The sequence below is a fragment of the Balaenoptera borealis genome (assembly GCF_965194805.1).
Source record: "Balaenoptera borealis genome assembly, chromosome: 1".
In the NCBI taxonomy this organism is placed as follows: domain Eukaryota; kingdom Metazoa; phylum Chordata; class Mammalia; order Artiodactyla; family Balaenopteridae; genus Balaenoptera; species Balaenoptera borealis.
Window position 1 is genome coordinate 70,707,192 of NC_138860.1, and position 25,833 is coordinate 70,733,024.

At 48.2% G+C, this 25,833-nt stretch overlaps 1 pseudogene across 1 annotated transcript; it reads left to right on the plus strand.

The window, feature by feature from the left end:
• Nucleotides 1-339: 339 nt before the first annotated feature.
• On the plus strand, nt 340-25,520 carry LOC309617483 (thimet oligopeptidase-like; annotated as a pseudogene). The gene is made up of 8 exons: nt 340-363; nt 22,103-22,238; nt 22,439-22,814; nt 22,894-23,089; nt 24,084-24,141; nt 24,248-24,376; nt 25,013-25,151; nt 25,365-25,520. The product of its transcript is annotated as a thimet oligopeptidase-like (transcript).
• Nucleotides 25,521-25,833: the final 313 nt, after the last annotated feature.

Below are 25,833 nucleotides of genomic sequence, written 5' to 3' on the forward strand. Positions count from 1 at the left end.
CTATATAGTAAGGTTCTCTAAGAAAGCTTCAAGGCCCATACCCCCAAAATATTGTTGTATATCCTTCCTGTACTAATAAACTCTCATTGTTTTTACTATCATTCTACTGACCATTATTTCAGGAAATATAATTGTAGTAACAAGCTCACACTGGTTAATGGTATCCCCATTCTAATAAAAAACATGAACCCATAAGCTACAGAAGCATCCAACAAATATTTTCTAAAACAATCCACCACATCAATACTACTTATAATGGCTATTATCATTAATCTAATATACTCTGGTCAAAGAACACAATGAATTACAAAAATCTTTAATCCAGCAGCATCCACTATCATGACAATCGTCCTTGTCACAAAAGTAGGACATTCCCCATTTCACTTCTGAGTGCCCGAAGTAACTCAAGGCATTCCATGAACAGCAGGCCTGATGCTATCAACATGACAAAATTGCACCCCTATCAGTTTTATACCACATGTCACCATCCATCAACCTAAACATACTGTTAATCATAGTGATATTATAAATCATAGTTGGACGCTGAGGCAGACTTAGCCATACTCACCTGGAAAAAATTACAGCCTCCTCATCAGTTGCCCATATAGGATGAATAACAGCTATTATAATGTATATTCCAAGTATAACAATCCTAAACATACTAATTTATATCATAACAACACTATCTTCTTCCTATTTATACCCAGATCATGTACTACAAGGGTATCATTATCACACACATGAGATAAAACACCTCCCATCAGGATCCTTATCCTCAGCATTATAGTGTCATTAGGAGGTCGCCCACCATTATCAGGGTTTTGACCCAAATGAATAATTATCCAAGAGATAACAAAAATGATAACATCATTCTACCAACACTAATAGCCATCACAGCAGTCCTCAGCATATATTTCTACTTGCAGCTAACATACTCCACATCACTAACTATATTCCCTTCATTAAACAACACAAAAGTACAACAATTTGAACATACAAAACAAATAACTTTCCTATCATTACTCATCATAATAGCCACACGGTTACTACCCATAACACCCATCCTATCAGTGCTGGACTAGGAATTTAGGTTAGTTTAGACCAAGAGCTTTCAAAACCCTAAACAAGTACAATTTACTTAATTTCTAAAAATAAGGACTGCAGGACTTTCTCCTATATCAATTGAATGCAAAGCAAACACTGTAATTAAGCCAAATCCTTACGAGATTGATGAGTTTTAACCCCAGGAAATTTTAGTTAACAGGCAAATCCTCTAGTCAACTGGCTTCAATCTACTTCTCCTGCCTTTGAGAAAGAAAAAAGAAGAAAAAAAAAGGCAGGAAAATCACCAGCAGAATTGAAGCTGCTTCTCTCAAGTTACAATTCAATCTGTTGATTCACCACAGGGTTTGCCAGAAAGAGGGCTCAATCTCTGTCTTTAGATTTACAGTCGAATGCTAGCTCAGTCATTTTACCTCTGTTCATACACTGCTGATTATCTTCAATAAATCACAAAGATATCGGCATTTTATCTTTACTATTTGGTGCTTGAGCTGGAGTAGCAGGCAGCGCCTTAAGTATATTAATGCTGGCTGAGCTATGCTAACCTGGAGCGCTACTTGGAGATGCCCAAATCTGTAAGGTAGTCATAACAGTCCCTGCACTTGTAATAATTTTCTTTATAGTTGTACCCATTATGATTTCAGGGTTTGAAAACTGACTTGGGCCACTAATAACTGGGGCACCTGAGGTAGCATTTCCCCCAATATATCATATAAACTTTTGACTACTTCCCCCATCATTCTTACTCCTACTCATATCACCAATAGTAGAAGCTGGTTCTGGTACAAGTGGAACCCTATATTCAGCTCTAGCCTGCAATCTGGCCCATGAAGGAGCCTCTGTCGACCTAACCATTTTCTCCTTACATTTAGCAGGTGTCTCTTCAATTCTTGGTGCTATTACTTTTATTACTATAGTCTTTAATACAAAACTAGCAGTCATATCCCAATACCAAACACCAGTATTTGTTTAATCTTTCCCAACTATAGACATATTACATAATTACCACTCTCAGTCTGAGCAGCCAGAATTGCCATATTGTTAAGAGATAGAAATCTAAACACTACTTTCTTTGACCCTGCAGGAGGAGACTGAATCCTATACCAACAGCTATTTTGACTCTTTGGTCACCCTGAAGTCTGTATTCATGGCCTACCAGGCTTTGTTATAATCTCACATATCATTACATACTATTTAGGACAAAAAGTGCCTTTCAGCTATTTGGGACTAGTATGAGTCATGTCCACTGGCTTTTTAGGATTTCTCTTGTGGGCCCATCATATGTTTACCATAGGGATAGCTGTTGACTCAGGAGCATACTTTGCATCAGCTACCATAATTACTTCTATCCCTACAGGAGTAAAAGTATCTAGCTGATTAGCAACTCTTTATTTAAGTTTTCTTTCTCGTTTCTTTTTTTTTTGGCTGCGTTGAGTCTTGGTTGCTGCACGTGGGCTTTCTCTGGTTGCGGTGCACGGCCTTTTCATTGCAGTGGCGTCTCTTGTTGCAGAGCACAGCCTCTAGGCGCGTGGGCTTCAGTAGTTGTGGCTTGCGGGCTCTAGAGGGCAGCTCAGTAGTTGTGGTGCACGGGCTTTTTGCTCCGCGGCATGCGGAATCTTCCCAGACGAGGGCTCGAACCCATGTCCCCTGCATTGGCAGGCGAATTCTTAACCACTGTGTCACCAGGGAAGTCCCTGGTTAGCAACTGTTCACGGAGGTAATATTATATGACCTCCCACTATACTATGAGTTTTAGGCTTTAGTTTTTCTTTTTACAGTAGGTGGTTTGACAGGAATCATCTTAGCCAACTCATCCCCAGACATTGTCCTCCAGGATACATACTATGTAGTAGCACACTTCCATGACCTAATGTCCATGGGAGCAGTCTTCACTATTATAGGAGGCTTCCTACACTGATTCCCACTATTCTCAGGTTATACAGTTAACTCAGCATGAGCAAAAATTCACTTCACAAGTATATTTGTAGTAGTAAATATGACTTCCTGCAGCACTTTCTTGGCCTCTCAGGGATGTCACTACATTAGTCTGAGTACCCTGAGGCACACACAACATGAAATATTTTATCTTTAGGCTCATTCATCTCAGTAGCAGCAGTAATGCTAATAATCTTCATACTTTGAAAAGCATTTGCGTCTAAACAAGAAGTCTTAGCAGTGGAAATTGCTACTCCTAACCTAGAATGGTTACACGAATGCCCTCCACCATATCCTATGTTTCAACATCCTACCTATGTAAATGTAAAATAAGGAAGGACTCAAGTCCTTCTCAACCAGTTTCAAGCCAACACCATAACAATTATGTCTTTCTCAATAAATGAGATAAAAGTAAAAAGTGATGTAGCTTTGTCAAAGTTAAATCATAGGCTAAAATCCTGTATATCACTAAGGCATATCAGTTTCATCTAGGCTCTCAAGATACAACATCACCGATTACGGAAGGACTTTTACATTTTCATCATCACACATTAATAGTGATTTTTAAAATAAGTTCTCTAGTCCTCTATATCATTTCACTAATATTGACATCTAAACTAACTCATATGCATAGAATAGATGCACAGGTAGAGAAAATGTGAACAATTTACTAGCCATTATTGTAATCTTAATTGCCCTATCATCATTGTGAATCCTTTACATGACACATGAAATCAATAACTCTTCCCAAACCATAAAAACTATGGGTCAGTAATGATACTGAAGCTACAAATACACAGATTATGAAGATTTAAATGTTGACTCCTCTGTAATCCCCACATCAGAGCTAAAACCAGGAGAATAATGACTAATAGAAGTCAACAACCGAGTAGTTAGAGATAGTCATTGAATATCAGTTTCATCTGAAATTGTTGTACACTCCTGAGTTGTTCCTTCTCAGGCCTAAAAAGAGCTATCCCAGGATGCCTAACTTAAAGAATCCTAATACCAACAGGACCAGGCCTATGTTGTGGACAAGAGAGCTCGTTTTCCTGAGTTCAAAGACAGGACAGAGGGATATGGCTGAGATATGGGGTGAATCTGGAGCCCATGGGGATGCACTTTCCAAACTCCAGGATAGGAATGGGGCCTCTAGGGTCCCAGGCCACCCACCACACCCTCCCGAGCAGGATCTGGACAACATTCCCTGTCAGTGATGAGGCAGCCCTAATACTGGTCATGCCCCGATGTTGTGTCCTATGTGGGCCCCATGCTCTTGGGACCACATCCCACACTCTGCAGGTCCATGCTACAGGGTCCTTCGTGCCTCAGGAGTACAGACCACACAATAAGCAGTTCCCTCCCCAACCAGCAGGAGGAGGGGAGGAGAGCAGGGGCACCAGGGGAATCTCACTCAGACAACAACACCCCAGGGGTGCCAGCGGGGACAGTGATGATGCAGATGAGGCACAGACCAAGAGATGGGACCAGAGGACACAAAAGGCAGCTGGTCAGGTCCTGGCTCATCTGCACCCAGGACACCTTTGTCCCATACACCCCCTTCCTCATACACCCTCTCCTTAAATGCAGATTCTTCAGATGCAAACAGGCAGAGCTTCAGACTGAAAGTCAGCTCTTCCAAAATGACCCATCAGCAAACACTGCAGGATTCCACTCCCTGTGCTTTGTGGCTGCTTCCCACTAGCTATCTAGTTTACATTTGGTAGTGTATATATGTCCATGCCACTCTCTCACTTCATCCCAGATTACCCTTCCCCCTCCCTGTGTCCTCAAGTCCATTCTCTATGGCTGAGTCTTTATTCCTGTCCTGCCCCTAGGTTCTTCATAACCATTTTTTCTTTTTTTTTAGATTCCATATATATGTGTTAGCATACGGTATTTGTTTTTCTCTTTCTGACTTACTTCACTCTGTATGACAGTCTCTAGGTCAATCCACCTCACTACAAATAACTCAATTTCATTTCTTTTTATGGCTGAGTAATATTCCATTGTATATATGTGCCACAGCTTTATCCATTCATCTGTCGATCCTGCCAACACTTTTACTTTACTCAACTGAGACCAATGTCAGACTTGTAAGGTAATAAATTTACGATGTTTTGAGTCACTCAATTTGTGGTAATTCGTATGAAAGCAATAAAAAACAAATACAGAGGTCCTACAAGAGCCAGGCTATATATTTATATTTAAGTATTTCTAAAATGAATTTAACCCTGTGATTCACAGCAGCAGCAGCTTCCAAGGGATCCCACCACACACCTGAGGCGAAAGCAGCCTAATAAAGAAGCAGTGACAGCAGCAGGTCACTGCCCCACACTTGGGGTAGAGGGGGATTTGATCTACTGTAGCAGCAGCATAGCCTGAATGGGAATGCATCCTCCTGTGGCACTAGTCCCATCAGCATTAGTCTAATCTGCTAGCATCTGCTGTGCCAACAGGCCCAACGTATACAAACCCTCCAACTCAGTAGCATTAAGTGAGCCAGGCTCAGTGTTTCCTGAAACTCATATCCAATGGCACTGGAAAGCCCAGATATCACCTAGTGTTATGAAAACATAAAAAAAAAAACAATAACAGAAGACTGGCAACTTCAGAAAGAAAAGGGGAACAATGGAATGGGTGAAAACAAGTGGGATAAATATAAGAGACTATCATTAGTCTCATGAGTTTCTTAAATTCCCTATGATGGTCAAAGCAAAAATTATGACACCATCTGATGTGGTTCCCAATGTATATAGAGGAAATACTACAGAAAATCATACTTTAAAACTGGGGACTATTAAGAGACCTAAATGGAAGTAAAATTTTGAAACTTCACTTGAAGTAATAAAAGACAGATTCCAGTAGGCTATGATAAGTTACATATGTATAGTGTAAGGCCAAAAGCAACCACTAAGAAAACTATACAAACAGTATACACAAATGATTATAAATAAATTAGATTAAAATGGACTTACCAAAAAATGTTTAAGTAACCCACAAGAAGGCAAAATAAGAGAAACACAGGATTGAGAAACTAAGGTAAAAGACAAAACAAAAAATAAAATGGTAGACCTAATCTTTAACATAGCAATAATTACATTAACTGTAAATGATCTAAATAACCAAGTCAAAGACAGAGATTGGAAGAGTAGATGAAAAAATCACAAGCATGATCCAACTCTATACTGTCTATAAGAAGCTTACTTTAAACATCATGATATAGGTAGTTCAAAGTAAAAGGATGAAAAAGGTATATCATGTGAACATTCATCAGAAAAAGCAGGAATGGCTATATTAATATCAGATAAAGTAGATTTCAGAGCAAAGGAAATTATTAGGGGCAAAGAGGGTCATTACATAAAGATAACAGGAATAATCCACCTAGATGACCTAGTGATACTAAATGTGTGTGCACCAAACAACAGAACTTCAAAACACATGAAGCAAACACTGAAAAAGGTAAAAGGAGAGAATTTCAAATCCACAATTATTATTTGAGACTTCAACACAGCAATTTATAGAACTCCCAGAGAGAAAAATCAGCAAGGGTATGGAAGAACTGAAAACATCATCAATCAACAGGATATAACTGACATTTAAAGAACACACTCAATAAAAGCAGAATACATATTCAAGTGTCCATGGAACATTCACTCATATACCATACACTGGGTGATAAAAAAAACATTAGCAGATTTTAAAGAATTAAAATCATAGAGAGTATGTTCTCTAGCCATAATGGAACCAGACTAGAAATCAATAACAGAAAGACAACAGGAAAATCTTCAATCACATGAAAACTAAACATCACAATTCCAAATAACTCATGGGTAAAAAGTCAAGGAAAAATGTTTAAATGCATAGAATAAAAGAAAATGGAGATATAACAGATCAACATTTGTGGAATAAAGTGAAAGCAATGCTGAAAGGGAAGTTTATAGCACTAAATTGGGAAAGAAAATATTTCAAAGAAATAGTCTAATTTTCTATATTAAAATAGTAAAAACGGAAGAGGAAAAAACACTAAACAAGCAGAAAGAAGGAAATAATAAAGATGAAACAAAAATCCATGAAACTGAAAACAGGAAAATGGGGGGGGAGGAAATCAATGAAACAAAAGGCTGGTTCTTCAAAATAAACAATCTCATCAAGAAAGATGTAGCAAGACTGATCAAGATAAAAAGAGAGATGGCACAAATCACAGATATCAGAAATGCAACCAGGGATACCATGACATATCCTGCAGGTTAATAAGGGACAAGTTATTATGAACAAGTCTACACTATAAATTCAAAAATGTGGATGAAATGGACCAATGCGTCTACACCCAAAACTACCAAAACTCAGCCAAGATGAAAGAGACAATCTCAATTTTCCTGTAACTATGAGAAACACTGATTTTTCATTTAAAAACTCCCAAAAGAAATATTCAGGCTTAGATGTTTCACTTTTACCCAAGACTTAAAGAATTAACACCAATTTTACATGACTTGATAAGAAACAGAAGTAGAGGGAACAGTTCCTAATTAATTTTATGAAGCCAGTATTACCTTGATACCAAAACCAGACTGGGATAGTATAGAAAGAAGAAAACTACAGGCCAGTAGTTTTTATGAAATTGGCTGTAAAAATCCTCAGCCAAATATGAGCAAATTAACTCCAGAAATATATAAAAAGAATAATATACCATGACCAAGTGGTATTTATTCCAGTTATGCAAAGTTGGTTAAATATTTGAAAATCAAACAATGTAATCTACCATATCCAATAGACTAAGGGGGAAAAGTCATGTGATCCTAATCATTAATGCAGAGAAAGCATTTGACAAAATCCAATCCCATTCATGATTTTAAAAAAAGAAGAAAAGAAACTCCAAGCAAACTAGGAATAGAAAAGGAACATACTGAAACTCATAAAGATGATCTACAAACAACCTATACCGACATTATATTTAACTGTGAAAGACTGAACGCTTTCTCTGTAAGATCAGAAACAAGGCACCGATATCTGCTCTCACCACTTTTATTAAATATATTACTGGAGGTTCTAGTAAGAAAATAAAGCAAAAATAAATAAACAGATAAATTTAAAAGTTAAATTTTTAAAAAGTTTATTTAAAAGATGAAAGAACTATTCCTACTATGTTGAATAGGAAGGAATATATCCTCCTGAATGTTGAATAGTAATATATCCTATTATATTGAATAAGGAAAACTAAAACTGTCTGTATCTGAAGATGAGATGATAATCTAAATGGAGAAAATACCAAGGAATCCACATAAAGCTTGAGAAATAATATTAGTTTGTAAATGTTTTAGAGTACAAGATCCACACAATTTTATCAAATTATATATTAATAACAAATGTGTAGAAGCTTAAATAAAAATATGTGATGCCATTTACAACTGACCTAAATAAATACTTAAATAGAAGCCCAATAAGACATTTATAGGACCTCTATACTGAAAATTACAAAATGCTGATGAAGAAAATTTTAAAAGTCCCAAACAAATAGGGAGACATACCTTGTTCATAGATTAGAAAACACAACATAATAAAGCTGTCAATTCTCCCCAAGTTAAGAGGCTTAACACAATTACTCTTAAAATGCCCTCAAGGTTTTTGTGGATATAGACAAGCTTATTCTAAGATTTATATGGTAGGAAGAGGCTGAAGAACAGCTAAAACAATTTGTAAAGGAAGATTAAAATGGGAGGAATTAATCTACCCAATTTCAAGATTTCGCAGTAATGATGGAGGGTAGATACATAGATCAATGGAATAGAACAGAGAACCCAGCAATAGACTGACACAAATACATTTAACTTGGTTTTGACAGCAGTGCAAAAGCTATCAAGGAAGAATAGACTTTTCAAAAAATGGTACTGAAACAGTTGGACATCCCTCGACAAAAACAAACAAACAAACAATGAACCTTAACCTAAACCTTACACATCTTACACAAAAATTAAATCAAAGTGGATCATAATCTTAAATGTAAAAGCAGGACATTTTTAGAGAAAAAAAATAGGAGAAAATCTTTGGCATCTACAACTAGGTGAATAATTCTTAGACTTGACACCGAAAGTATGATCAATAAAAGCAAAAACTGATCAATTGGATCTCATCAAAATGAGTTAAAAATGCTTCATAGAAGATCCTTTTAAGTGGATGAAAACTCAAATTACACAGTGGGAAAACATATTTGAAAATCCCATAGGAGACAAATGACTTGTATCTATAATATACAAAGAACTCTCCAAACAACTTAAAAAAATCCAACTAGAGAATAGGCAGAAGACAGGAACAGACATTTCATGGAAGAGAATATACACATGGCAAAGAAGCACATGAAAAGATGTTCAACATCGTTAGCCATCAGGGAAATGCAAATTAAGACCATAATGAGATATCAGAGAATAACTAAAATTAAAGTATAGTGACAACATCAAATGCTAGCGAGTACGTAGAAAAATTATATCACATCACTGGTGGGAAAATAAAATGGTTTAGCCACTCTGAGAAACAGCTTGACAGTCTCTTTTAATCCTAAAAGTAGATTCACCCTACAATGCAGTAATTGTACTCTTGAGCATTTATCCAAAAGAAACAAAAACTTAATGAAGTTCCCACAGAAACTTACACATAAATGTTCATAGCAGTTTTATTTCTAATAGCCACAAACTGGCAACTCCCCAAATGTCTTTCAATGGGTGAATGTTGAAACAAATTGTGATAAAATCTTATGATAGAATACTACCGAGCAACAAGGAACAAATTATTAATATATGCAAAAATTGAAATGAACTTCAAGGGAATGATGCCGAGGGAAAAGTTTTTAAAAGCCAATCTCCGAAGATTAAGTAATTCATGATTATGTTTACATATTATTCTTAAAATAACAAAACTGTGGAGATGGAGAACAGATTAGAAGTTGCCAAGGGTTAGAGATGGGGGTAGAAGGTACAGCGGGGGAACTTTGTGAGGTTTTTGTGGTCCCAGTACAAATAATACAGCAATCTTGGTTTTAATCCCTAAAGATTTTTAAAAGCAATTCCTAGTAAGAGGTGTCCAGATATTTAGCAATGGCAGCAGATTAGAGGTATAGCTCCCCAACATGACAACTTCGAAAGAGATCTATACTATCAATACTAATTTAATGCATATGTTAATTTTTAAAAGGCCAGTCACAATACTTAAATGGTACATATCTTAACGATATTACTCTGGGTATCCAGCTATACCAGATGGACTAGCAGGATTTTCTGTCCATTCAATCTTATTTAAGACAGTAAATCTTATAATAAGACAGTTAAAAAAAGAAAAAGAAAAACAACAAACCTCAACTACAGTTGGATATTCTCACAGCAAGATGAGGTGAAAATACGTAGCAGCGGTTCAAAAGCTTAAGCAGTGGCACCTAAATTTGGCTGCACATTAGAATCCTCTGAAGCACTTTTTAAAAACCCTCACACCGACGGTTGGTCATGCTAGACCAATACTATCATTTTAACTCTCCTCAGACGATGCCAATGTCTAGCCAGAACGGAGAACCAGCGGACTAAGCAGAAGGGGATGTTTCTACAAAGATCTCTTAACAATAAGTCCTCTCACCCAATCAAGATTTACCTCCCCGCAAAAGGGTAAAGAAGGCTAGATGTTGTCCATACTTGCTTAGCTTTAATTAGCACTTGTGACTTGCCCAAAACCTAGATCATGTTTCCCCTAAATTTCATGTTATTCCCTAAGTTTTTCAAACCCAAGGCTAAGGGGTTTGCCAGGATGAGATTTTAAGCGCTCACACAGGGGAAGTCCCTGGCAAACCAGGACAGCGGTCACTCTACACTGCAATGTAAAGCATCCTAAATAACCCTGCCACTGCTCCCAGATACTAGTCTGTGCCAACCAGTGGAGAAAAGGCATTCTCCATTACTACCATGGCAAATGCTACTGTACTTACCTTGGCTAGTCCCTATCTTTTCCAGGCGCCACTCCCCTTCACCTGCTGGTGGACGCTTCGGCCAGCTGACAATGCAGATATTTTCAAACTTTAAGGTGAATAAAAATCATCTGGAGGGCCTGTTGTAACAGAGATCACTGAGCCCCACCAGAGTTGCTGATTCCATAGGGCTGGGACCAGGCCCTAAAACTTGAATATCTAACACATTATCAGGGGATGCTGGGAAAGCTGGTCAGGTAATGGTAAAGCTGGCCAGGAAAAAGAAACCCGACGTGTCAGATCATAAAGTACGGAAGGGCAAGCCCGCCGGCAGTCCAGGCCGGGGGAGGGGGGGACCTGGGTCCCCAGCCCTACAGGGCCAACGGCAGACCGGCTCGGGAGCACCTCGGAAGCGCGGGGTCCCCGCGGCCGAGTCTGTGCCCCCGGCCGGCCCCGGCTCCCCTCTGCCCACCCTGCGCGCGGGGGCTGGAAACGGCCGCGGAGAACCAGGCAGGGCGGGAAGGGGGGCTCCAAAGAGGGTCTGGCGACTCGAGTCGCTCCGTTACTCGGTGGGCTCAGCGCGCGCCGTGGGGGAAGAGAGGTGGAGGTCCGGGAAGAGGGGACGGGCGGCACTCACGTAGACCAGCAGCAGCCATGGGTAGACGGCGGGCTCGGCCACCACGGGCGACTCCAGCCTCAGCTTCTCCCCCACGTTTTCGCGCGCGGCCCCCGCACCAGGCTAGTCTGGCGGTTGGGGGAGGGGCGGGGCGCCGCCGGCGGGGGCGGGACAGGCGGGCGGGCGGGCGGGAGGCTGAGGGGAGGGAGCCTGGCCTGGGCCTCAGCCGGCGCCGCCGCCGCCGCCGCCGGCCTGCTCCCGTCCGGCCCCCGGCTCCCTCTTTGTGGTCACAGGCCCGGGGCCTCCAGCGCTGCTGCCAACTGGGGCCGGCGTGAGGCAAGCACAATGAGCCGGGGCCCGGCTGAACCACTCACTCGCGGCGAGCGCCTCCCGCCCCGTGGACCCGCCCCCACGCACGCACGTACGCACGCAAGCACGCACGCACGTCTTCAGCTGCCCCCCCCGGCCACACCCACCGGCCCGAAGTGGAGACCCGGGGAGACCCCTCGGGGCCTGGGGTGGCGGGTTCGACTCCCGCCCTTGACGTACCGTGACACCTCCCCCCCAATATGTTTCTAGGTATTATATGTATATATGAATATACTATTATATACACACTTGCGTATGAATTTATATGTGTATGTACATGCGCATATTTACATATAGGGGTGTGTGTGTACACATTGTATATATGTATGTGTATATATCTTATATATATGATATATGTATGTATATATACGATGAATTTCTATATACAGTACATATATATTTTTATGCTATATGCTTTTATATGTAGGTGTATATGTGTGTCTATATGTACGTACGTGTATGTATTGCATATATTATATGTGTATGTATGTATACTGTCTATATGCACACCTAAATATCTTTGTATGTGTGTATATACGTATGCTATATATGTACCTAGGTGTGTATATTGCATATGTTATACGTATGTGTACATACTGTATACATACCAACTATGCATTTTATATGTGTGTATGTATAGTGTATATGTATGTGTGTATTGTCTATATTGTGTGTATATGTGTGTATACATACTGTATATATACAAACTGCATTTTATATGTGTGTATATATGTATGTGTGTATTGTATATACTATATGTGTATATGTGTGTACGCATACTGCATATGTACACAGCTGTATATTTTTGTATGCTTGTACATATGTACATGTGTGTGTATATACACACACACCCCATATGGATTCTGTTTGTCTGGAGAACCCTCACTGATACGGACACTTATGACAATTGAGTACCTGCTCTTTGCCAGCCAGGGAGCCAAAGGCTTGTCTTTTGGTGTCTCCCTTAAGTATCACGAGTCCCAGGAGGGAAGGTGATGCTGCTCCTACCAGTTGAGGTGCCTCAGGGTCAGTTAGGTGGACAGGGCGGGGGGCTGGAGCCTGGTGGAGCCCAGGTGGAGTTCTAGCAGCAGTACAGCCTAGCAGTCCCACTTCCCCGGGTGCTTCTCACAAAGACGCCGAGGGAGAGTCGGGACCTGAAGGAGGGAATGAGGAAGCTTCCGTGGGTCCGCAAGCCCAGACCAAGGCTGACTCGTCAAGAGTGTTAGAGGTCAGGACTGTGGTTACCCTGGGGGTGGGCTTACACAGAGCCATTCATATCCTGAAAAAGTATCCATTCTGCTCTTGTTTGTATGGTTACCCCCCTCCCCCAAATCTTTTAAAAACAGATTCTCTTGGTTGCTGGGAACACACACGGGGAAGTTGTGTGTGAGGGGGTATGATCCAGGGGACAGGGAGGATAAGCCCCCCACTCGTAGGGCAAGGAGTGGCTCAGCTTTGTGAGCTGAGGATGGCCCACGAGGTTCCAGAGAGAAGGGTCCCTGCTCCGTTCCTGCTCTGTGCACCCCATTCCCAGCCTGAGAAGCCCAGAGCCACCCACCCCCCCGCAACACACACACACCAGGGAGGAGAGCCAGTCACCCTGGCTCCCAGCCTCCGGCTCCAAGGCTCCCGGCACTAGGAGCTATTTTCAGCTTTCATGCCCTAGGACACGGCCAGAGCTATTGTCTCCGGAAACTCTCTGTCTGTCTCTCGCCCGGCCTCCCTCCCTTCCTCCCTCCCTCCTCCGCTTCTTCCCCTCCAGCTCCATCTGTCCTCCCCTCCACCCTGCATTTCTACCCAGGATGGCTCACAGACAGCTGCTCCCCGTGCCCACCTGCCACCATTCCATGGATGTCAAAGCAAGCCCTGGGGACTTCCCTGGAGGTCCAGTGATTAAGACTCCGAGCTTCCACTGCAGGGGACGCGGGTTCGATCCCTGGTCAGGGACATAAGATCCCACATGCCACACAGCACGGCCAAAACAAAATGAATAAATAAAGTTATAGTGATGAAACAGCCCTAGTGGTGCAAGGATGGGACGTATAGCTCTATGGTATAGAAAAAAGGTCCAGAAACAGATATATGAGAACTTGATATGATAGAAAGTGGGGAAATTAAGGAGTTTTCAATAAATGGCATTAGGACAATTGCATATCCATGTGGGGAAAAGTAAATTAGAAAAAAAAAAAGCAAGCCCTGGTCAGGTGTGACCTTGGGCCCAGGGCCATTGGCACAGGTTGTCATGTGGGATGTTCTTCCTTAGACTCCTCCCTCCCTCCTGTGTCACTGTCACTTCCTCCAGAACCTTCCTGGACTCCCCTCCACAAGCCCGGGGTGTGCCCTCACCCGCCCTGGATCACCAGAATTCCAATCCCGGCCCACCCTTCCCCGCCAGGTAGAGAACTGTGCATGGTCAATAAGACCGTAGAGGTCATTGGCCATTGCTATTGCAGCTGGAATTGTTACTGTGTTTAGATAGGGTGACCAACACCCGCCCCCAGTTTGCCCAGGACCGCTCAGGTTTGAGCGCTGGAACTCTGGGGAAACTCTCAGTCCCGGGGAACCCCAGAAGGCTGGTCAGCCTATTTAGGACAGATCTTTCACTTGATCTCCCAACCCCCGAGAGCCAGAAAGGGAATCTCCCCCCTCCTTCCATTGTAACCTTCATTCATTCATCCACTCATCCCTTTATTCAACTCCTTTATTCAGCAAGTATTTATGAAGCATCTACTACACAGCAGACACTCTTCTAGGTGCTGGGGACATAACAGCATCCCTGTCCTCAAAGAGCTCACGTTCTAGCGAGGGCAGCAAACAGTAAACTGAGAAGGTGTGATTTATTACATGGGGATGATGTCTCGGAAACCACTGCAGGGCAGGGGAGGTGGGAGAGGAAAGGGGCAGTTCTAAATGCAGGCGATGACGGGATTGGGGCAGACCTTGCCCTGGGCCAGGCTGGTTGCTTCAACACAGCTGTCCTCGCCCAGAGCCATCCTGCCCCCGCCTCACCCAGTTCTTCCGTGATGTGTGGGGAAAATCTGTGGTTGTCACAACTGGGAGGGAGGGCCCCTGGAATCAAATGGGTGAGGCCAGGGATGCTGCTAAACCCCACACAGTGCCCAGGAGGGGCCCTCAGCAGAGGATGACCCGCCCCGAATAACCCCAGTGCCACGGGGGAGACCCTGCACTAATATTATTCAGACCGGCTGGTGCCCCGATTCCTGCACAGGCAGGGACTCTAACCGGCTCACCTCTGTATCCCGAGGTGACCTAGAGTGGGGCAGCCACGAGGGCTGAGATGAGTATCGGGGGTGAAATGACAAACCTCTGCACCCACTCTCCCCTCCGCACCCCAGGGGCGATGGTCTCTATCTCCTCCCCGTGCAGGTAGCTTTTCCCTGAGCCATTTCTTCTTGTCAAGGTCCCTGTCGCAGGTTGGGTTCCCCGAAGATGACGTTGAGAGCAAGGATTGGAGTGCAGGTGGTTGATGTGAGGCGTGCAGGAACAGATACAGCTGCCATAGGGTCCCACAATTCCACTCCCGGGCATAGATCCGGAGAAAACTCTAATTCAAAACTATACATACACCCCTGGCATTTCCCTGGTGGTCCAGTGGTTAAGAATCCACGCTTCCAGTGCAGGGGGCGTGGGTTCCATCTCTGGTCAGGGAACTAAGATCTCACATGCCGTGTGACAATAAAAGAAGAAAGAAAAAAGAAAGAAAGAAAGAGAGAAAGAGAGAAAGAGAGAGAAAGAAAGAAAGAAAGAAAAAGAGAGAGAGAAAGAAAGAAAGGAAGAAAGGAAGAAGGAAAGAAGAAAGAAAGATACATGCACCCCAACGTTCATTGCAGCACTATTTACAGTAGCCAAGACATGGAAGCTACCTAAATGTCCACTGATGGATGAATGGATAAAGAAGATGTGGTACATATATACAATGGAATATTATTCAGCCATAAAAAGAATGAAATAATGCTATTTGCAGCAACGTGGATGGACCTAGAGATTATCATACTAAGTGAAGTAAGTCAGAAGAGAAAGACAAATATCATATGATCTCACTTATATGTGAAATCTAAAATACGACACAAATGAACTCGTCTACAAAACAAAAACAGACTCACAGACATAGAGAACAGACTTGTGGTTGCCAAGGGGGAGAAACAGTGAGGGAGGGTTGGATTGGGAGTTTGGGGTTAGCAGATGCAAACTATTAAATATAGGATGGATAAACTACAACGTCCTACTGTCTAGCACAGGGAACTATATTCAGTATCCTGTGATAAGCCATAACGGAAAAGAAAAAAGTTTTATTTATAGGTTCCATCCCTAACTGAGCTGGCCCATCGCCTCCCATGGTTCTAAGTGCAGCCCGAGGCTGCAGACTTCCCACCGTGGTCTTCAGCTCCAGAGCAAGCCACCTGCGAACCACCCACATCTTCCCAGCGGCTGGCAACTCTCCTTTGCTACTGATTCCAAGACACATCCAAATAGCAAAAATGTGACCATGAAAAGAAACTCAGGCATGTTCAAATCAGGGAAATAACATTCTTAGCTCTGTTCAGTACTCGCTTAATTTTACAAGAGCTTAGAGTTACAAAAAAGTTGCAAAGATCTGTACAGAGTGCCGTGGACCCTGACCCAGTACCCCTATTTCCAACTCGTTAGTACCTTAGTACGAGATGTTTATCCAACTAAGGAACCAAGATGGATACATTGTTATTAACTAAAGTCCACACTTTATTAGAATTTCCCTAGTGTTCCCCTAACATCCTTTTTCTGTCCCAGTCTCCTCTGGGCTGTGACATTTCTCAGACGTCGCTGGGTTTTGATACCTTGAAAGTTTTGAGGACTGGTCAGGTGTTTTGTCCCTCAATTTGTTTGTCTGTTTGTTTTCTGGTGTTTTCTTATGGTTGGTCTGGAGTTACGGGGTTTGGGGCGGAAGACCCAGACAGAGATAAAAATGCCATTCTCCTCAGGTCACATCAAGGATACACACCATCAACGGGACTTATGACAAACGATTTTACCCTTGATCACCTGGCCAGTATCGTCTTTTTTTTCTTGCTGCGTTGGGTCTTCGTTGCGTGTGAGCTTCAGTAGTTCTGGCTCCCAGGATCTAGAGTGCAGGCTCAGTAGTTGTGGCCCACGGGCTTACTTGATCTGCGGCACCTGGGATCTTCCCGGACCAGGGCTTGAACCTGTGTCCCCTGCATTGGCAGGCGGATTCTTTTCTTTTCTTTTTTTCTTTTGCAACCAAAACTTTAATCCCAAGGATTCTCACAAAACATATTACAAATGACAGCATGAAAAAAAAAATTGCACAGTAACTCAAAGTTCAGCTCTATAATATACTCTTAATCTGGCAGGACATTGGTATCTTGATAATCTCAAATTTCCAAAAAATATTACAAAGAGCTATGTATTCATGTACAGCAATCACAGAGGGGATGTATGACCTAACTCAAAGGTAAACTAACTTCCTTGAAACTTCTTAGATTTTAAACTCCCTGGACAACCTCTTGTCCGGTGTGAAGACTAGTGGAATTTTTAAACCTCTAATCTAGGGTAAGGGTGCGGCTTTCATTTTTACCTGCTGGCTTGGGTTCACAGCACCTTTTAAAGACTGCTTGCTTAACTACAGCTGCATACCATATCCCAGCTACAGAAAGTCTTTTCAATGTTTGCCAGTGTTGTTTCCATAATAGTAAACATCACACTTTAGGTGGGCAGGAGTTAGAGTTTTATTATCAGTCTAGGCAAGACCAAAAATTCAAAGCAAGTTCAATTTTGCTTAAGGGAACATTGTAAGGTAACAATTCTTCATATTACATGCCTCACAGGACCCATTTCAAACCATAGAGAATGACACCTTTATGTGTCACTCTCCCAAGAGACAAACAAATGTGAACAACTAAAACATTTAAAAAGTGCACCAAGCTTCGGAAGTCTCAAACAAAACTTGAATTTTCTGTACATACTCCTGCCAAATGAAGTTATTGCCTGTACACCACTCCTCTTGCAAAGTGGTCTTCTATTTCCTTTCATCTGACCTAGATCGGCTAGGAGACCTAGAGAAAGATCAGGACGGCTTGTGATTTCTCTCTTGGGACAGGGATCTCTCTCTTCTCCTATATCTAGAAAGGGACCTGCTCTGGCTGACGGAGAAGGCTCTCCATCTTGGAGATGTGTGGGAGGTGGAGGACTCCTCCTCCCATAATCATCTCGAGGGCGACGACCCCAAGAAGGAGGCAGTCACGATTTCGACTTCTCTTTTCCCATTCGACAGGTCCACTCTTACTCGGCAGCCACATAGTGTTCTCCCATCTAGTTCTCGGACAGCATCGGCTGCATCTCGGGGATCTTCACATTCAACGAGAGCGAAGCCGGGAGGGTTTTTAGCAACCCACACACTTCAGAGTGGTCCATAATAGCCTAAAGCTCGTTCCAATTCAGCCTTGTTACCACTGTTTCCAAGATTCCCTACATAAACTTTACAGTCCAACGGACAGGAATCACGTTGCAAGACTCTCGTGGCTCCTGGGTTTCACGGGCCACAGGGTGGTCCCGGGCCTCTAGAATCTGGTAGCTGAATCTGCTCGCACAAGCTGTCCTGTGGGGATGCGTTTCCCCCTATGTGTCCAGCCCGGGGCCCTGCTGTCTTGGCCCGGCCTCCCGGGTGAGAGGGTGAACCCCAGCTCCCTGGAGCAGACACTCAGAGCCCTGGTGACCGGACTCACGGCTGATGGGGCTGGAGCGGTGGCTGGATGCGTGTGGCCAGCCTGGTGGTGTTTGGCCCCGTCTGCAGTTCCAGCTCCAGCTGAGAAAGAGCCTCCCTGTGTTACTTTCTCCTGGTTGTGTAAGGATCCCCGGTGTCATTTGACAGAAATGTAGACGGTGTGTTCTTTCTCTCTTTTCTCCCTGCTTCCTCTCCTCCCTCTCTGCCTCCCTCTCTCCCTGTACCTCTTTCCCTGTTCCGCTCTCCCTCTACCTCTTTCCCACTCCCCCTCTCTCTCCCTCTCTGTCTCTTCCTCTATCCCTCCCTCTCTCCCTCTCCCTCCCTCTCCCTCTTTCCTCTCCCTCTCTCCCTCTCCCTCTCTCCCTCTTCCCTCTCTCCCTCTTCCCTCTGCCTATTTCCTCTGCCTCTTTCCTCTCCCTCTTCCCTCTCCTCTTTCCCTCTCCTTCTCTCCCTCCCCTCTCCCTCTGGGAGGGAGTGAGGGAGATGGAGAGATGGAGGGAGCGGGAGAGTTAGACGGAGAGTGAGAGGGAGAGGGAGAAGAGGGAGGAAAGGGAGGGAGGAAACGTCTCTCCCTCCCTCCCTCCCTCTCCTCCCTTTCCCTCTCCCTCCGTCTCTCCGTCTCCCTCACTCCCTCTCAGAGAGGGAGAGACGGAGGGAGAGGCAAAGACAAGAGAGAGGGGGAGAGGGAGAGAGGGAGGGGGAGAGAGAGGGGGGAGAGAGGGAGAGCTCTCTTCCTCCCTTCCTCTCCCTCTCTCCTCCTTCTCTCCCTCTCTCCCTCACCCTCTCTCCCTCTACCTCCCTCCATCACTTTCCCTCCTTCTCCCTCTCCCTCTCTCCCTCCCAGAGAGGGAGAGACAGAGGGAGAGGGAGAGGGGGGAGACAGGGACACAGAGAGGGAGGGAGGGAGGGAGGGAGGGAGACAGAGAGGGAAGCAGGCACCCTCTCGCCTTCTCCCTCTCCCTACCTCCTTCTCCGACTCCCCCTCTCCTCTCCCTCTGTCTCTCCCTCTCCCTCCCTCCCTCTAGGAGAGGGAGAGGGAGAGGAAGGGAGGGAGAGGGAGAGAGGGAGGGGGAGGGAGACGGAGAGGGAGAGACGTGTCGCCCTCCTTCCCTCTCCCTCCCTCGCCCTTTCCCTTCCTCTCTCCCTCTCCCTCCCTCTGTCTCACCCTCTCCCTCCCTCTGTCTCTCCCTCTCCCTCACTCCCTCCCAGAGAGGGAGAGATGGAGGGAGAGGGAGAGACGAGGGAGAGGGGGAGAGGGAGAGAGGGAGGGGGGAGAGAGGGAGGGGGGAGAGAGGGAGAGAAGGAGGAGAGAGGGAAAGGGAGGAATAGACCTCTCTCTCTCTCCCTCTCTCCGTCTCTCCCTCTCTCTCCCTCTCCCTCTCCCTTGTCTCTGCCTCTTCGTCTCTCTGTCTCTGGGAGGGAGTGAGGGAGATGGAGAGACGGAGGGAGAGGGAGGAGAGGGAGCGAGGAAGAGGGAGAGAGGGAGGGAGGGAGGGAGAGAGGGAGGGAGAGAGGGATAGAGGGAGGGAGGGAAAGATGTCTTTGTCTTTCCCTCCCTCCCTCTATCCCTCTCTCCCTCTCCCCCCTCCCTCTCCTGCTCCCTGTCCCTCTCCCTCCCTCTATCCCTCTCTCCCTCTCCCCCCTCCCTCTCCTGCTCCCTGTCCCTCTCCCTCCACCTCCTTCCCTCTCTGGAGAGGGGAGGAGGTGGAGGGAGAGGGAGCACGAGAGGGAGAGAGGGAGAGGGAAAGAGGTATAGGAAGAGCGGAACAGGAAAACAGGGACAGGGAAAGGGGGACAGGGAGAGAGGGAGAGGGAAAGAGGGAGAGGGAGAGCAGAGCAGGGAAACAGGGACAGGGAAAGAGGGAGGCAGAGAGGGAGATGGAAACGGGGAAAGGGAGGGGGGACGGATAGAGGGAGAGGGAGAGAGGGACAGGGAAAGAGAGACAGGGATGGAGGGAGGGAGAGAGGGACAGGACAGGGCAAGAGGGACAGGGAGAGAGGGAGGGAGAGAGGGAGGGAGAGAGGCAGAGGGAGAGATGGAGGGAGAGTGAGAGGCAGGGAGGTAGAGGGAGGGAGGGAGGGAGGGAGACAGAGACGAAGACAGAGAGGGAGACAGGGAGAAGGGCTGATGGGGGCTCCCTCCCCCTCCCATCCTCTGCCCACTGCTTTCTCTTTTTTCTGCTTCAACAAACACCAGGCGCCTTTCAGATCAGCCCTGAAGTCAACGTTGATGCTTGGGACGGCCTGACCTCCCCGCTACCTTCCAGCCCAGGACCACAGCTGGGAGATGAAGTCTGCGGGGCCCTGGGGGGGGGCGGCGGCGGCGGAGGTGGTGGAGGCAGGCACCTCCTCTGACGCCCAATCTCTCCTCCTTTACGAGGCAGCCGCCAGCTCCCCTCCCTGACTCCCCAAGATTTGGGGCCATTTTAATATGTGTCGATAATGCCATGAGCTACTATTTAACTTTTCCACGAGGACCCATCTCCCGAAATGCAGTGGTTTTCAGGCTTGGCTGCACTAGAGAACCCCCAGGGAAAGGAGAGACGTCTGTACCTCCCTCTCTCTCCCTCTCCCTCCGTATCTCCTTCTGGCTCTCTCCCTCTCCTTCTGGGGTGATGCCCGATGAGCTCAGATTCGCAGATGTTCCCCCCATCCCCTCTCTGTGCCTTGCGTGGGGCCTGGGCCTTCTCACTGTGGCCCGGGAACAGCCTCGACATTCAGACATCGGTTCCTGCAAGGACACTTGCGTTTGGTCCATACCGCATGTGGCTGCAGTCTGTGCTTCTCCCGTTTAGCATCTTCAGTAGATGGGGGCTGTGCATGAGCCCTTCATCTTCCCCGCAGACACCACTGGTGCTTGCTCGGCCTCGCGGGTGATGTCCACGGGGGACAGACCTGTGTCCCCACCTTCTTGGGCTGCAGACAGGCCACATTGGTCCTGTGGTGACTGGGGGCTCCCAGGAGAACCCCACCGCAGACCCAGAGAGGTGGCCCCAGAGAAGGTGGCGTACGCCTGGGGCCAGGCCTCACCAGCCAACCACGGGCCACCTGCAGCAACAGGTCTCTCGCCGTCCAGGGGCTGGGTGTTCGGGCGCCGTGGGGATGAGCTGCTGTCTGCACGGCAGCCAAGTTTGTATTGTTGAGCCCGGGGAGGCCCCTGGGTGGCTCCTGGAGAGCCTGGTCACATTTCTTCCTGCCCTTGGCCTTAGAGCTCATCATGGTTCATGCCGTTTCTGGTTCCAAAAGGACCTGTGTTCATAAAGACCACATGTTAGGACAGCACCAAAGTGTCTAGAAATCCAGGCCAGGAGGAGGAGGGAGGGGGTTTGGCTGTGCCCGCCAGTGGCCTGAGAGCCCTCCCACCCACAGAGACCTGGCCCGGGGCCTGTGGGGAGGGCGTGGCCCACGGTCCCCAGCGCTGGCTGTCTCTGGGTTCCAGGAGAACTGCGCGATCCTCGGGGAGCTGGTAAGGCTGCAGGCTCAGAAGTCCCGCCTGCTGGGATTCAGCACGCGAGCCGACTCTGTGCTGGAGATGAACATGGCCAAGACCAGCCAGGTGGTGGCCACTTTCCTAGGTAACCCCGCCTCCCCGAGTCCCAGTGGGGACGGGGGTCAGGTGGACCTTGACTGGACGTGGTGCTGCCTGAGACCCCACTGTGTCAGCCCTTGGGGGTCGCCTTCCCCAACCCTTCATTCTGCCTCGAGGGGCGTGGGGTGGGGGGCGGCTGGGCGGCTGCCACAGGGACATAGCTGAGCCTCTCCCCTCCGCCCGCAGATGAGCTGGCCCAGAAGCTGAAGCCCCTCGGGGAGCAGGAGCGGCCGTGATCCTGGAGCTAAAGAAGGCTGAGTGCCAGAGGCGGGGCCTGCACTTTGACGGGCCCATCAACGTCTAGGACCTGCGCTACTACATGAACCAGGGGGAGGAGACGCGCTACCACGTGGACCAGTACCTGCTCAATGAGTCCTTCCCCATGCAGGTGGTCACGCGCGGGCGGCTGGGCATCTCCCAGGAGCTGCTGGGGCTGACCTTCGACCTGGAGGAAGGCGCCAACATGCGTCACGAAGATGAAGATGTGAGGCTCTACACGGTCCGGGACGTGGCCTCGGGCAAGGTCATCCATCAGCAAGTTCTACCTGGACCTCTACCCTCGGTGCATGCGTGGGGGAACCTGTCGGCCGTGGGCCGGGGCTCCTCTGTGGTAGCGGGGCCTCACCCGCGTCCCTCCCCAGGGAAGGGAAGTCCGGGCACATGGCCTGCTTTGGCCTGCAGCCGGGCTGCCTGCAGCAGGACGGGAGGCGCCAGATTGCCATCGCGGCCATGGTGGCCAACTTCACCAAGCCTACGCCCAACCCGCCCTCCCTGTTGCAGCATGATGAGCTGGAGACCTACTTCCATGAGTTCTGGCAAGCGATGCACCAGCTCCGCTCCCAGGAGGGTGCGGGCGAGGGGCTGAAGGCAGGGGGCGGGGAGGGCCCGGGCTCTCCCGTGGTCCTCAGGCAGGCCCTCGCCACGGGATTCTTCCGCTGATGTCACCCCGCACGAGGAGACGCTCTCGGTGTCAGTTTCCATCATCAAACCCCACGCACTGGGCGCGTAAACGACGGAAGTGGATGTCCTCGAGACTCTGGAGGCTGGAAGTCCCAGATCAAGGAGTCAGGACTGGTTCCCTGCATGTTAAATACAGGTATTCAAGAGTTGCCTTTAAAAAAGACAAAATAGAAGAAAGGAACGTTGCATGCAAGGCTGGTGACAGGCAGTGATGAGAACCAGAGGTTAGGCTCTGGGGCCGGGAGCACCACGCCCTGTGAGGTCCTGGGGCTGCTGCAAGTCTCGGTGGAGGCTCAGCAAGTCCCAGTGACTTCCCAATGGGGGGGTCCCCAGCTGAGCGTCTGGGCCCAGGACCCAGTGCTCGTTCAGTCTTCCTGCAGTCAGCCCTTCGTCCTGAGAGCGATGCTCTCACAGACTGCAACCGGAGCGCGTGGGGACACTTTACTGAGCTGTGCAGCCGTCACTACTGCCCTGTTCTGGAACATTTCCCTCACCCCAAAAAGGTCCCTCACGCCCTTAGTTATCATTCCCTCCCCTCCCCTGTCCCTGACAACCAGGAACCCACTCTGACTCTGTGGATCTACCTGTTCTGGACGTTTCCCCTCAGTGGGGTCACACCCTGTGTGTCCTTCTGTGTCTGACTTCTCTCGCTGAGCATCGTGTTCTCAGGGTGCATCCACGTGGCAGCGAGTGGCAGGGCTTCACACCTTTGCGTGGCTGCGGGCCGGAAAAAAGACAAACGAAAAGAAGGGCACGTTGCCTGCGACTCTGGTGACAGCCGGGGATGAGAACCAGAGGGTAGGCTCTGGGGCCGGGAGCGCCGCGCCCTGTGAAGCCCTGGCGCTGCTGCCAGTCTCGGCGGGGCACGGGCAGCGCCGTCCCCCAGGAGCTGCTGGACAAGCTCATCAAGTCCCGGCTGGCCAACCCCCGTGCGGCCGGGCCGAGGGAAAGGAAAGGGGCTCCCGGACCGCCCGGCTGGAAAGCGCGGCCTGGACACAGTGCCAGCACCCCCGTCTCCTTCCTCCCGCCCTCCAGGCCTCTTCAACCTGCGCCAGATCGTCCTGGCCAAGGTGGACCAGGCCCTGCACATGCAGACGCCCTCGGACCCGGCCTAGGACAATGCCCGCCTCTGCCAGGAGATCCTCAGGGTCCCAGCCACGCCAGGTAGCCAAGCACACGCCGGGCCCACCTTAGCGGTCGGTTGGCGGCTACTGCCCAGTTCAAGAGGATCCTCTGGTGGTGTGTGAAGGGGGACCGACTGACGGGCTCTGGTCGAGGCCCGCTGACCTCTGGCCTCTTCCTGCCTGGGTTCCTGGGCTGGTCCCTCCAGCTGTGGCGCGCGGAGTCCGAGGGTGGGCTGGGCCTATCTGCACGTGCTTTCCGGAGAGCCTGGAAGAGGCAGGAGAGGGCTTCATACCCCGGACGGAACGCGTCGACGAGGTTTGCCCGTGCGTGTCGGTGCGGAGACGCAGTTCACTCCCTCGTGAGCGCTTTAACCCGCGCTCTCCCCGTGCTGGAGGGCGAGCCCTGACTCATCCCTCGGAGCCTCGGGCAGCTGTCCCTGTAAGAGGCTTAGGGGTGAACCCTCGTGAGCTTCAGCAGAAAGTCGGCAAAGATTGAATTGTGTCCCTCCACTGAGTTGCCAGCAAGGTCCCCGTTTTCTAGAAGTGTTGGGCCAATACTCCCTCTAGTGGCAGGGGACTCAGACAGGGCTGCTTTGAGGCCCCAAGCTCTGGGCTCTGGGGAAGGGGCACGGAGAGGCCAGGGGGCCGGGCAGGAGCCTCTCCGCGTGTGTCCCAGGGACCCACCTGCCTGCGACTTTCGGCCACCTGGCAGGAAGCTACGACGCCCAGTCCTATGGCTACCTGTGCAGCGAGGTGTACTCCGCGGACACGGTCCACACACTCGTTTCAAGCAGGAGGGCGTCCTGAGTGGCAAGGTGAGAGGCCGGCCTGCCGTGCAGACCAACACGGAGGTCCTTGGCCTGGGCCTAGATGCTTGTGCCGCCCGCCTGGGCCTGCCAGGCTCTGAGGGCCCTGCCCAGAACCCCCTGCTCCCCTGCCCTTTGTTGAGTCACAGCAGAGGTGGCCACACCCACACCCTCCGTGAAGGGGGTGCTCCACCCTCCTGCAGCCCCGCCCCCTCTCCTCAGGTTGCCATGGACTACAGAAGCTGCATTCTGAGGCCAGGGGGCTCCGAGGATGCCAAGGGCATGGTGAAGCTCTTCCTGGGTTGTGACCCCATGCAGGACGCCTTCCTCCTGAGCAAAGGGCTGCAGGTTGAGGGCTGCAAGCCGCCGGCCTGCTGACGGCACGGGGTTTTGCCCCCCCCCGGGCGGGCCGGGTGCCTTAGCGCCCCGTCGGGGCGGGGGAGGGGCCGTGTGTCCTCCCAGCCCCCGAGTCCCCGGCGGCCGGCCTAGGCCAAAAGTCTCCACCTGGAAGTGTCTGGAAAGCCTGGCATCAAGGCTCCCCCTTGTTGCACTAATGCAATCCCTTCCTGGGGAGCTTTCCTGGTAACAAAACGGTTCTTTGAAAACGCAGCCATTAATAAAAAAGACTCTACTCCTGGTCTCTGCCTGCCGTCCCTTCCACCACAGGAGTGGCATGGGGGCCGTCACACTG